Source organism: Sphaerodactylus townsendi, linkage group LG09, assembly GCF_021028975.2.
Source record: "Sphaerodactylus townsendi isolate TG3544 linkage group LG09, MPM_Stown_v2.3, whole genome shotgun sequence".
Taxonomy (NCBI): Eukaryota; Metazoa; Chordata; class Lepidosauria; order Squamata; family Sphaerodactylidae; genus Sphaerodactylus; species Sphaerodactylus townsendi.
The window spans coordinates 82,333,290-82,348,121 of record NC_059433.1 but is presented as its reverse complement, the minus strand read 5'-3'; positions in this window follow the sequence as shown (position 1 = coordinate 82,348,121).

The following is a 14,832-nucleotide window of genomic DNA, read 5'->3' as shown; positions in this document are numbered from 1 at the left end:
TGTAAAAGGAGTTACTTAGCTTGTTGAGGATAAAGTGTAGAAAGCCTGGGGGAGGCAATGGCAAACTACCCCATAAACATAGTGTGCCTTGTGAAAGTTGTCATTTGGTGTCACCTAATGGGTTAGTAATGATACACTGCTTGCACAGAGGATTGCTTTTACCGTTACCTTCACACCTATCAATGGCAATTATCACAGAGTACAGCTTTCCCAATGCCGCCCAGTAAATGTATGTATACTCCAGAAGTAAGCCACGCTGAGTTCAACAAGTTTGTTCCAATAAAAGTATGACAATTGCAGCCTCTATATCAGAAGGTGGGGCTGATATCATGGGAGGGATTTTGCCTTTGTAACTGAGGACTTCTTCACCAGCGGGGAAAAAAAGAGGATAGAAAGCTACCATTGCAGTCAAACACATGTGATGAATGTTCAAAATGTAAAGGTCATTACTGACCCATGGGGCAGAGGCGTAGCAAGGGGGGGAAAGCACCTGGTGCACTGGTGCGTCCTCCACCCTGTCCCGCCCCCGCCATGCCCCAGAACGCCCCACCACTCTTCAGAATGCCCTCACCGGCCCCCTTGGAGCTATGCCTCTGCCATGGGGTGATATCACATCATATTCTTACAGGATGGTTTGTCATTGCCTTCCCCAATTGTGGACCCCAGCAAGCTGGGTCCTCCTTTTACCAACCTTGGAAAGATGGAAGGCTGAGTCCACCTTGAGCCAGCTGCTTGGACCTGACTTCCATTGGGCTCAAACAGAGCTTTGACTACAGCACTGTTACATAATCTTTATTATGTTCTGGAATGATCAGGTATGAGACAGAATATTTCTGTTTGCATTTTAAAAATTATTGTAAGTTGTTTTAGCTTCTGGTTTCTATACATAAATATCCATACTTAAGAAAAAGAATGAAATAATTGAGGGCATTTCTTATGTAACAACAACAACAACAACAACAATAATAATAATAACTTGCAAAGAACTGGTCTATACATCTTCAGCTCATGCTGTCTAATGGAATCTTGGAAGATATTCTGACTAGTAAACAGACTTTCTCCCTACAAGAGGTAAAGCAAGGAGGAAAAGCACCCGGTGAACCGGTGCGTACTTTGCTCCCGCCCAGCCCCAGAACACCCCGCCATGCCCCTGCCACATGCCCACAGGGATGTGCGCCCGGTGCATTGTGCACCTCCTTCCCCCTTGGATCTACGTCTCTGCTCCCTACCCTCCAATTGATTCTCCAGTAGGAAAAGTGACTATTACATTTTTACCACTGTTAGCAGGAATCATGAGCCAGATGTTTCATTGTATAAAGTTTGTTGCAAAATTTAAATAAATCATAAATTTGAAAACGATAATAGGCATAACATGCCGAGAAAAAAGTGGAAGTTCTAAAAAAATGATAATAAACTATCTTTGCTCAAGAAACAAAGCATAGCCCTTGGAACAGATCAGCAATTAGCAACATTTTCGTAATATTTCAAAATAACATCATAATAGCTGCTAATTAGTCAACACTTTCTTCCCTCAGATGCTAATCAGCTTGTAAAACATTGTCAAGAATGTTAATATAGCATCTATTTATGTTACTGTTTTGGCTTCAAATGATATGCTACAGTTAGAGTCAGTTTTTAAAAAACTGAAAACTATGTTTTTACAAAAATAAATAATTGAATACTTTAAAAAAACATTTGGGCTACTTATAGTGCAATAATAAAAGGTGGAGGGGATATAGATTCAGGGAGCTGACAGACCCATAGGCCAGCATATCTCTAAGACATGCCAGCAATAAGAGCCAATTACACTGGTCTAGGGCCCTAGCCCCACTGCGTCACTCTTGGGTGCTGGCATAACTCCATGGCCTCTGTGCTCTAGTGCAAGTCAGGGGCAAAACTCTGTGCTGGGACTGATGTGGGCAGATCATGCGGTGCGGCCAGAGTTAGTCAGCTCCCTAAGCCCTTGCAGCCTGAGAAGTCCTCTGAAAACTGTTGCATTTTGTAAACTTCCCAGAGGCCTTTGGGGGTGGGTGGTATAATAAGTTTAATAAATAAATATAAATAAATAAATAAACAAAAAATGGCGGAGCAGCCCATAGGTACCATAAAATGGGAAAATAACAAGCCTTCCCCCACCACTGTGGCTACTCCTGTGAGTCCCCAAGCTGCTCTGGATGCTGACTGAGGACACAATCCACAGGCTTCCCTTCCCTAGTCTTAAAAAAAACCAGTCAGGATATTCTATAGCTTATGAGGTGGGGCACACTGGATGGGACCTTGTCTGATAGCTCCCTGCTGTGCCTACTTAGAGAGACCACAAAGGCACATTGGTGCGGGAAAAGCACAGAGAGGGCACTTAGCAGCACTGGACAAGCACTTGGTACCAACACCCAACAGAGAGAGCAAAGTCCACACTCCTTGACTGACCGCACTCAGTTCTGAACCCAAACAGGGACCCCATCTACTCAGCCAGGACCCAAAAGGGTGGCCAAGCACTGACAAGTAAGCAGGGGGCTGTTTCCCAACTTCCTTTTAAACGGATGGCTGAAACTCTCAACTTTCCGTCCATTAGGCAGCATGCTTTCTCTAGGATAAAGTGTCTCAGAGATTTCCATTTCTGCTCTGCTCATGTCTGATGAACTGAGCTTTGACTCTCAAAAGCTTACACTCTGAAACTCTCATTGGGGGTCTCCAGAGGCGTAGCAAGGGGGGAAAGCACCCACTGCACTGATGGGCCTTCCGCCCCCGTTCCACCCCGGAACGCCCCATCCCGCCCTGGAACACCACCACCATGCCCCTGCCACGCCCTCACCACACCCACACAGGGGCGCGCATGCCCAGTGCGTTGTGCATCCCCCGTCTCCTTGGAGCTACACCTCTGAGGAATCTAAGGTTCTAGTGCTACTGGACTCAAATCTAACTGTTCTACTGCAGATCAACATGGCTACCCTCTGAAACTATACTCACAGTGGTTTCTTAAACTTTAAATACCTTATGTGTTTTATAAATTTAATTGAGCTCTCAACTGTGCCATTTCCCTCCTAGACCTACTATCTACAAAGAGTGCTGTGACACTCCCAAGCTGTTTTATGGGAGGATAATTGCATCTTCCATTGTTCTGCACTGGAAAATTCCTCAACTGGAAAGTCAACAAGAGCAACTAAATTCTGGCAAAGAAGAAATCTAACCAAGCATCCTTTCTTGCCTTTATGAACACAAAAACACTAATTTGCTGGCTGAACCATCTGGGTATTTCTTCTGCCCGAAGAAAAAGGTGCTATGTTGCCATTTTGCATAACACATAAAGACTGGCTGGTCCCATGAAAAATGGAATCTGTGCAATATGATGCCTCCATCTCAATTCAATTAACACTTGCACGGGGGACCATGGTGGAGCATTTGCTTTTCAAATCAAAGGTCCCAGGTTCAAACCCTGGCATCTCCAGTTAAAGGATCAAGTAGTAGACGTTACAAAAGATCTCTACCTGGAACCCTGGACAGCTGCTGTCAGTCTGAAGAGGCAATGCTCAGCTTGATGCACCAATAGCCTGATTTAGAATAAGACAGCTTCTTGTGTTCATGATCACTACAATCTGAACCGAGATTTGCAAGTGTATGCCGTAAGACAGTGGTTCTCAACCTTCCTAATGCCGTGACCCCTTAATACAGTTCCTCATGTTGTGGTGACCCCCAACCCTAACATTTATCCATTTTACAGATGGAGAACACTGATGCAGAGAGTCTTCGGCGGCCCCTGTGAAAGGGTCGTTTGACCCCCAAAGGGGTCGCGACCCACAGGTTGAGAACCGTTGCAGTAAGAGGTTGTGACTGGAAAATTCCCCAAAAGATCATGCTGATCTTAATAGTCCATTAATAATGAATGAAGAACAACCCATTTTCTCTTTTAAAAAATACGACCGACAGAGTCGATACCATAATTCATCATGACTGTGGACATTAATTAAATTATAATTCCTGCCCACAGCGATATTACTCTACGGAGGCACGTGACTGTTAATGGGAAAAGAAAAGGGCAGCTCTTTTTGATTCAGTGATGGCCATCTGGGGTCTGGACAGACCTTTTCACTGATCCCCATTAAGCCATGGGAGAACAAAGAAACAAGAGCTATTATCTTGCTGCCTATACAGCGACTGCAAGAGACTGGGTTTTTTTTCACAAGAAAATGAAAGATGTTCAATTTATTTGTATTTTGGGGTAAGTGAAGTTTAATGAAATCCAGAGATTATTGTGTAATTTTACCTAAAATAGAAAATTGTTAGGAAATTGGAGCGGGGGAGGATCAGAAAGACAGTGAATTCCATAGGGACACTCCAAGTAATGATGAATGGCTGAGCAAGTACCAGCAAACTGATCATTAGCCCATACATGCCAAAAAAAGGGAAATATTCTTGTCCTCCTGCTTTCAAGGTGAAACAAAGCAGCAAAGTTACTGATCAGCATTGGAGGAGATGACAGCAAAAAGCGTGTCCAGAATATATGAATGTGGTGGATAGGAAGAAACAAGGATCTATTACTCATTTCTTGTACTCAAAACAAGAACTCATTCCCTCACTGTCTTCTGGATTTCTCCTAGTGGCAAATTCATTGGGAGAACTGGGCTGGGCTGTAGTCCGAGTTGGGTGTGGGGTTTTGCAGATTCATTTATGGCAGTGATCCATTTGTGGCAGTGATCCCCGTGGACCACATGGGGCCCTCCAATGTATTTCCTGCTGCCCATTTGGTTCTTCAACAGAGCACTTCTTCCCAAATGCAGAGAGCCAATCCTGGCATTCCTCTACCTCGCTGGAGCAGGGGATGCTTCAGAAGGATCCAGGAAGTATTACCATTGTCTTTACCTGTTCAGAAACAGTTGTCTCTGTCTTAGGTGGATGCTTAGCTTGTAACCATCCCAATAGTTTGTGACCATCCCAGAAGTTTCAATTGCCATTTGGCGACTACCCGCAAGACAGCCAGTGTGTGGTGGTATCAACTCCCATTCTCAATACACCGAAAGTGCAACAAAATTGGGGGTCCCTCATCTGTTGGCACTAAAGCTTGATAGGGGGCAATGAAGAGGATCGTACCTGGGTCCCCAGGGCTTTGTAATCAGTCAGAACAAGAAGCTTACAAAGATTCCCCAAATCTATATGTTCTGTATATGCACATTCGTGCACACTGCAAATAATTACTGAAATTATACAATGACAATAAAAGGATTAGAAGCAGAGAACTGGCATGATAGACAGACTTGATTTTTTTTAAAAAAAATCTTTGTCTCCTGCAAACAAATTAAAATCTTAAAAATAAAAAAGATAGACATAAAGAAAAAATATAACAGCAGTAAAAAAGAAAGCTTCCTCCTCCTCACTGTGCCCCTCCCCCCCAGTACCAAGCAGACAAGTGCTGTTTAAGGTGAGTTCCCTCGATATACATCTGACTGAGTAAAGGTCACCTGGCACATGTTGGACATACCATTTCTTTTATTTTTTTACTTTTTCCTTAAAACAAAACAGAAAAAACAAGGAAAAAAACTCTAAATCCAGGAACTAAACACACTTAAAGAAAAATATATATATAAGTAGAGCAAAAAAATATAACAAATGGGGTGGCAAATCTACACATAAGAGGTTTCCAAACATATTAAAATAAGTCCATGCACAATTGCTGTTTAAGAACATAAGAACAAGCCAGCTGGATCAGACCAGAGTCCACCTAGTCCAGCTCTCTGCTACTCGCAGTGGCCCACCAGGGCCACTGTTTGTAAGTCATGCGTTCATATCCTGATAGAATCCTAGGATCCTCAATACATTCATTTACTGGAGATGGAATTTTATCTTTCCAAAGTTATAATGTGAGTCTTTTAGCTGTAGTAAGGGCATTTAGGATTCATTTTTCTTGATCGCCAGCTAGCCTTCAAGAGACAGGCAGTTTAATAAGCAGTGAATATTCTAATGCAAAATTTATATGAGTAATAACTTCTTCCCAGAAAAACTGAATGACTAGACACTCTCAAAGCACATGTTTAAAGGATGTGTCCTGTGAGTTACAAAGCCAAAAATTTACACTTTACTTAATTCTCTGCTTAAGAGTCACTGTGGTATCCAGTATATCTGGAACATAATTTCTTGTTGAATGTGTGCAACTTAAGATCCATGGAGAGAGCAGGTATAAACTTCCCATTGTTTCAGCAAAATAGGGAAATCTAACATATTGTTGGAGGCTTTGTCAGAATCAACTCCTGTTGTGGATTTTTTGGGCTGTGTTGCTGTGGTCTGGTAATTTTTGTCCCCATCGCTGTGAAGATGTTAGCCATAGATGTTGACGACATGCCTATGATGACACGCCTATGACACACCTATGAAGATGTTAGCCATAGATGTTGGTGAAATGTTAGCAGCAAAAACTACCAGACCATGTTCACACAGCACAGAAAATCCACAATAGCCAGCAATCTAACTCCCTCTTCCATTCATTCCTGAGACTCTGTATGTCATATTTATTAACTGATGTCAAATATTTATAAACAGATTATATTTCCTGCCTTGATTCAATTAGAGTTTTCAGGAGCGAAGGGGACTCTGAAATACTTAAGGCCACAGGGCCATACTAAAAATGCTTGCAACTGTATGGCCCTTCTACATAAGGTGGTAAGCTATACTCAGACCTTAGCTTGGAAAATGACAGAATTATCCTAACCAGTTGGTCAAATGTAAAATCTCGCCCCCCCCCCCATCTATTCAATATCTGTCCAATCTGTCTTTCCATAAAAAAAAGATTTCTTCCCAATTTTTAGATCTGGATTATCAAATGGATATTGTCCTGCCATTATTCACCATTGCTCTCTAGTTGCAGAACAAGATCCATGCTATTATAAGTGGACTCTAGTGCATACCACTTAGTGAGGGCACCTCCAAAAGAGTCCAAGATGGATAGTCCAACTGCATGGAACAATCCCAATAATTAGGTACTGAGGACAGGGAAACCAAATCTTCTTTCATTGAATGACAGGTGTATCCTCTTAAAAAAACAACAACACTGAAATGAAGAAGAAGAAGAAGAAGAAGAAGAAGAGGAGGAGGAGGAGGAGGAGGAGGAGGAGGAGGAGTTTGGATTTATAACCCTCCTTTCTCTCCTATAGGAGACTCAAAGGGGTTTACAATCTCCTTGCCCTTCCCCCCTCACAACAAACACCCTGTGAGGTGGGTGGGGCTGAGAGAGCTCCGTGTGAGTAGCCCAAGGTCACTCAGCTGGCATGTGTTGGAGTGCACAGGCTAATCTGAATTCCCCAGATAAGCCTCCACAACTCAAGCGGCAGAGCCGGGAATCAAATCCGGTTCCTCCAGATCAGAGTGCAACTGCTCTTAGCACTGCTCTTAGCCACTACACCACTGCTACCTGGTGAGAAACTAAGTAGGCTTTAAGTGTAGATCTCACCAAAAACATTCTTTGAGTGGGAATGTGCTTCAGTCCAAAGCTGTAAAATCTCCCCCACCCCACCAACAGATAGTCATATGTAAAATTTAGCAAGTGGTTGAAACATTGATGAAATGTGTCTGTATCTGTATTCACTTGCTGGACCTGAAAAGTTTCATGCTTGTGTATCATAGCAACCCCTTTAGATGGATTAGGTATATTAGTAACATATACCACACCAACCCAATCCTTACACAAGTAGTTCTTATCCTTTGCCATTATTTGAGTTTCTTGTAAGAATGCTACATCAACTTTAAATCTTTTCAACTTGGAAATAACCTTTTTATACTTAATAGAATCAGGCTATCAACATTCCATGGTACCACATTGAACTTAACAAAAATAATATACCCAATCTACAGTACTCTGGCAATAGAAAAGTTGCAAAGTATCACGTAGAAAATCTTACTCTCTATAAAGTATATACAATAAAAATAATAGAAAAATACATATGAAGTAAAGTTTACTAAGATGAGCCTTCTAAGAGGGGAAATATCTCTATAAATTGACCATCTCTTATGCAAAGAATTATTCCCATGTCTAAATAACCCCCCAAATAAACAACGAAACAACAAAAATTTTTTTGCTTCCAGGTAAGAAGCCAGAGTTCCGTACCACACCAGCCATTCACAGTCTAAATTATATGTGTATATATGCACCAATTCCAATTATTAAAACAAATTAAAGGGGGGGGGGGGGTTGATGGAAATGTTTGTTTAAGCCCTGAAAAGTTAAAAAAAATAGAAAGAGAAACATGGCAAGATGCCCAAACTGTAATTGGTTAGCTGGTAGTAGATCTAGACAGTTAAAACATAACATTTAGGGACACAGAGAAGATTAAAAATAGGTCTACTCTAAGCTGAACTGATTAATATAGAAGTGGATGATCTAATATTCTTTAAGTGATTGCAACAACAGTATTCTTCAAAAGACCGGATAGACTCATCATTTCTCTGCAATACAGTCTTAAGCATTTGGAACAGTGGAGCATCGATCTTGTAGACCAGTAAGAAATTATTCTGCAGCTGCTGGAGTCTGAAACTTTCTGATATGGCTTTGATAGCACACACAGAAAATGGCAGGAATATATAATGAAATATTGCAAAGTCATGCCTCTTGCAAGGTTTGTAAATTGATGCCATTGCACTGATACTGCTTTGCTGTAATCTGGATAGACCATGAGCTGGTTTTTGTTAGGATCCCAACAAAAAAACTTTTTCTGTCTTGCTAGAAAGAAGAGGGGATTTCTTACTCAAAAACTGCACAACTGTAGCTGGTTTATTTGTGTTGTTAGGTATACGAGAGATCCAATAAGCTTGTGCAATTTGCAGCTGAAAATCAGATGCAAGCTGCAACAATTCATGACACTTTTTCCCATAATTTCCACCAACTTTTGCTTGGCCTTTCTTGCTAGTTGGAGCAAAAGGGGTGGTACACAACCACAAGGTAGTAAAGGACAACATTGCACCACAAGGCTACAGCTTAATGCTGATAAAATAAAGCCTCCAACTGGAGTGCAATAACAGCAGACCGTTTATTTATATGTTATTACAATCTTAAATGGAAATGTACACAGGTTTACACGTATGTAACAAACCAGCCATCTATACAAGAACAAGCTAGCTGGAAATCTAGACTCAATGCTGACCTTGTAATGAAACTTCAAGGCTCATTCAGTAAAAATGATAACAAAAATGCAAATAAATAGAAAGGTCCACTAGGAAACCCCCAGCCCAAAATATTTAAAAAAATTATACTTACAAACTGAAGGGTACTAAGAAACACAACTTGTTACAATGAAATAGGATAATCTACAAAAAACAAACAAACAGTACATACAAACAATCAATGTATAACCAAAACCCATAAAATGTAAACAAAAAATATATATCTAGGGTAACAAATGGGATTGCGCTCTGCTAGCTTGACTCCTGCTTCTCACAAAGCTGTATCTGATGAAGGGAGCTTAGACTCTTATAAGGTCATGCACCCAACATTTCGTTGGTTTCTACTGGACATTGAATCTTGTTGTTCTACTGCAGATCAGTCTGGCTACCCTTTAAAACTATCTGTTTGTGTTGTGCAGTGGCGTAGCTATACCAAATGGAGCCTGGGGGTGGACTCTGAATTTTCTGCCCCCCGTGCCACACCCCTCCGCAGACCGTGCCCCCCGTGCCCCTCTTACCTTATTCTGGCTTGACCCAGGCAGCGCTGGCACATCAGGGCGAGGCCCAGCCACTTCCAGGAAGGAGGAGGACATGTCTGGGCCTCAGTACGATGGAGAGCTTGATGGAATCCTTACAAACATTCCGGAGAGCAGACCCACAGCTGGAGGTTGGCCAATGGGCTTGGCCTCATCCTGGCCTTGGCCCAGAAGGTGTGCACATGTCGGGCTAAGGCCCAGCCACTTCCTGGAAGTGTGGGAGGCAATTTTTCTGCCCCCCCCATGTGACTCCCTCAGGGGCACCCGGGGCATTTGTCCTCGGATGTCCCCATGGCAGCTCCGCCACTGGGATTGTGCTTGTTCACTCTATTATCTGAGTGTAACCCCTACATAGAAATGAAATGAGCCAAGAAGGGGTGGAGCCTCTACAGGCAGAAAGGGGCAGAATGTGTGGAAAGCAGAACAAGGAAACAAGGCTGCCTGGCTGGGAGCTTGAAGTTTAATTATAGGCTCTTAACCAGTGGTGAGATCCAAAAATTTTAGTAACAGGTTCCCATGGTGGTGGGATTCAAACTGTGGCGTAGCGCCAATGAGGCTGGGCGGGGCACGACGGGGGCGTGGCCGGGCACGACGGGGGCGGGGCATCCCTGGGTGTGGCTGTGGCAAGGATGCAGCCGCTGCACCGGTCCTTGGGTGGGAAACGAATGCACGCAGGCGCAGGCTGCCACACACGCCGGTGCACCTCATGCTAGACTGCTTCAAGTTCTGTGCGCTACTGCTGAGAGGAGGGGCATAATTAAGGCAAAAATCACGTGGCAAAATCACCAATTAGTAACCCCCTCTCGGCACACACAAATAATTAGTAACCTACTCTCATGAACCTGTGAGAACCTGCTGGATCCCACCTCTGCTCTTAACACCCTTTTTAAGGTAGCTATGATGTTTGTATGGAAACTAGTAAGGAAGAGAGACTTTTGTTCTATATTGTAAATTTTAGAATTTATTGTTTCAGGCCTGTGTTCATTTGGTGGGAGTTCTCTTGGGATCTTCATCTTCTGAGGCCAGCGCACCAAGAGTTCACCTGGAGACTTCCTGGGCTACCTGCAAGAGGAAAGAAACAGAGGAAAGACTTGGGGTTGGCAAGCTGTGAAAAAGGGAAAAGTTAATTGTGAAACTTGAATAAGGTTGTGGCTTTGCTGTATTACTGAGTTCCGTGTTGATAAACGATTTAAGTGGCAAGTGAAAAGAAAAATGGTTTTAAATTGTTTGCAAGTTTCATTCCAAGTTGTGCCCCACAGAACCAACAACTTGAGGTCACATGCATGCTACCTGTAGTGAATGGTTAAAAGGATATTTAACATTTATGCTATGTTTTTCCTAAGTGATTGAAGTTTTCTAAATATATTACTTATATCATGAATATTTACGAGAAGTCAGTAAAGTAGCCAAGTATTTCTATCCCACTTATCACAGATGGAGTGTGGATTTCAGCCCTAGCAATATCCATACGGCCACTGGTGAGTTTTCATGCCTTAGAAGAGGTGGGAACCACAATTCTGTTCTTCCCTGCTGTGATAACAGCTGTTGATTGACTAAAAGTTAAATCAAGTTTAATGTAAACCAGTAAAGGCTATTTTAGTGGGTAGGAATGAAAGTTAAGTCCTATTATTTTAGTTTTGATCTCTTTGTCAGAAAAAGTGAAAGAGGACATAGTCAAGATGACCTTTCTTTTTAACAGTGACCCTGACTTTTGCTGCTGTAAATGACCACACTTTCCAGCATGGTGTAGTAGTGGTTAAGAGTAGTGGTCTCTAATCTGGAGGACTGGATTTGATTCCCCACTCCTCAACATGAGCAGAGAACTCTTTTCTGGTGAACTAGATTTGTTTCCCCACCCCTATATATGAAGCCTGCTGGGTGACCTTGGGTCAGTCACAGTTCTCTCAGAACTCTCTCAGCCCCACCTACCTCATAAGGTGTCTGTTGTGGGGAGAGGAAGGGAAGGAGTCTGTAAGTCGCTTAGAGACTTCTTGCAGTTGAGAAAAGTGGGTTTAAATCCAAATTCTTCTTCCATTTCTCAAAAAAGTTCCAGGTTTCACTAACGTACACATTTCTTGCAATGTAATCTATTAATGAGCTAGTTGGAAGTCAGGTAAGGCAGCTGCTGCAGTTCTTTAACCAAGAGATAGTCCTGAAACAGCTGCATTAAGATTGCAGTGTTTATTGATAACATTTTATTTACAAGACTTGTATCCTACTTTTCTGCTGGCATGGCGTTAGATACCCTGATACTGTACTATTGCACTTCTGATGGGAGATGTGTGTAAGGTATTCTGTCACTGAACACCTGCTTAACACTATTGTACAGTCTTACATTGCTATACAGCAGGGGTAGGGAACCTTTAACACTCAAAGAGCCATTTGGACCCGTTTTCCACAGGAAAAGAAAACACTTGGAGCCGCAAATAATTTTTGACATTTAAAATAAAGATAACACTATATATATAGGGTTTTTTTTACCTTTTACTCCGCTCATTCTGAGAAGCGCCTGGATGCGCCTGCCCTGCTGCCTGCAGGGTGAGCAAGGATGAAGCCGGCGGCTTGGCCTCGCCGGCCGCCGGGAAAGCGCCCACCCCTCTCCAACGGGGCGGGCAAAAGGGGAAGCCCAGCCGACCGTGGGCAGTTGGTGCGCCCGCCCTGCTGCCTGCAGGGCGGGCAAGGATGGGCCGGTGGCTCGGCTCATGGAGCCACAGTGCAAGGGCAGAAGAGCCGCATGCGGCTCTCGAGCCGCAGGTTCCCTACCCCTGCTATACAGTATCTTGTTACCCCACCCTGCAGGAGTGATATGTGCACAGAAACCATTGCTATGTTAGGAACTATAGAGATCAACTGAGTGTCAAAGCGCATCTGCATGCACATCTGCCATGTAAGATCCATCTAGATGTCAGGCACCAATAAATCCCTCAACTCAACTGTGTGGATGTGGGCTCACAGTTTCATTCACACTGCAGGCACGTTGTTGCATTTGTCTATGGGCTGGCCCATCCAACGTCCTCACTCAATTCTGCCCATTTTCCTCCAGGTGGAAATGGGACAGAAGATGCAGAAGGGAAAAGTCAATTCAGAATAAATAAAGAGGTGGTAAGAATACCTGGCTACTTTAAATGAATTCAAATCTCCAGGGGTGGATGAACTACATCCTGCGGTATTAAAAAGTACTGGCTGAAGTAATCGCAGAGCCATCTGCAATAATCTTTGAGAATTCATGCAAAACAGGAAAAGTCCCAGCAGGCTGGAGGAAGGCTAATGTTGTCCACATCTGCAAAAAGGGAAAAAATAGGACTCAAACAATTACCACCCAGTAAGCCTGACATCAATTCCAAGAAGGATTCTAGAGCAGATCATTAAACAGACCGTGTGTAAGCACTTGGGAGGGAATGCCATGAATGCCCAATGTCAACATGGGTTTCTCAAAAACAAGTCTTGTCTGACTCATTTATCTCTTTTTTGATAGAGTGACAAGCTTGGTAGATGAAGAAAATGCTGTGGATGTAGCATACCTTGACTTCAGTAAGGACTTTGACAAGGTCCCCCATGACATTCTTGCAAGCAAGCTTGTAAAATGTAGGTTAGACAATGCTACTGTTAGATGGATTTAATCCTGGAGAGAAGTGGCTAGTGGGGTGCCACAGGGTTCTGTCCTGGGCCCAGTGCTGTTCAATATTTTTATCAATAGCTTGAATGATGGAATAGAGGGCATGCTAATCAAATTTGCAGGTGACACCAAATTAGGAGGGGTAGTTAATACCCCAGAGGAAAGGATCAAAATTCAAAATCACCTGGGCAGATTAGAGAGCTGGGCCAAAATCAACCAATTGAATTTCAACAGAGATAAATATAAATACTGTACTTAGGCAGAAAAAATGAAATGCACAAATATAGGAAGGGTGACACCTGGCTTGACAACAGTACATTTGAAAGGGATCTGAGAGTCTTAGTAGACCACAAACTGAATATGAGTCTGCGGTGTTTTGTAGCACCAAAAAATGCCAATGCAATTCCGGGCTGCATCAAAGCGTCTGGATCGAGGAATGTAATAGTACCAATCTGTTCTTCATTGGTCAGATTTCATCTGGAATACTGTATCAAGTACTGGGCACCACAATTTAAGAAGAATATTGAAAAGCTGTAATGGATCCAGAGGGGAGTGACCAAAATGGTAAAAGGTCTGGATTCCATGCCCTATGAGAGGTGGATTAGGGAGTTAAGTATGTTTAGCATGGAGAAGAGAAAGTTAAGGGGTGGCATGATAGCCTTGTTTAAATATTTAACAGAATGTCATGTTGAAGATGGAGCAAGCTTTTCTGCAGTTCCATAGACTTAAACAACGAGTAATGGGTTCAATGTGAAGGAAAAGAGATTTCACCTAAACATTAGGAAGAACTTCCTGATGGTAAGGTCTGTTTGACAGTGGAATACACTGCCTTGGAATGTGGTGCAGTCTCCTTCTTTGGATGTTTTTAAACAGAGGCTGCTGGATGACCATCTGTCAGGAGTGATTTGATTGTGTATTCCTGCATGGCAGGGAGTTGGACTTGATGGCCTTGTGGTCCCTTCCAGTGCTATGATTCCTTACCACAGGCTGGATCCAACCCTCTCTCTGGATTATGCTTTGTGTAGATGTGCAGATCTGCAGCCTCCATGTACAACACTGCAGTGATGCCAGAGCTTTTGCACCTAGCCCTGCTATTGTGTCTGATCCGGTCCTTCTTCTCATCTTGTATAACATATTGCCCTGACCTGGATAGCCCAGGCTAGCCTGATCTCACAAGATCTTGGAAGCCACGCAGGGTTGACCCTGGCAAGTATTTGCATGGTAGTCCTCCAAGGAATACCAGAGTCATAACAGGCAATGGCAAACCACAACTGAACGTCTCTTGCCTTGAAAACCCCACAAGGGGCACACACAGAGGTGGGATCCAGCAGGTTCTCACCAGTTCCCAAGATTGGGTTACTAATTATTTGTGTGTGCCGAGAGGGGGTTGCTAATTGGGTCCGCTTTTCCATCTCCACGCCCTCGCCTCCCCGAGAGGCATGCTGCCTTTGAACGTGACGGTTCCATATAGCAATTGCGACTAATAATGTAACTCCCTGAACTGGGTTGATCCCTTTCAGGTACTGCAATTCATTGATT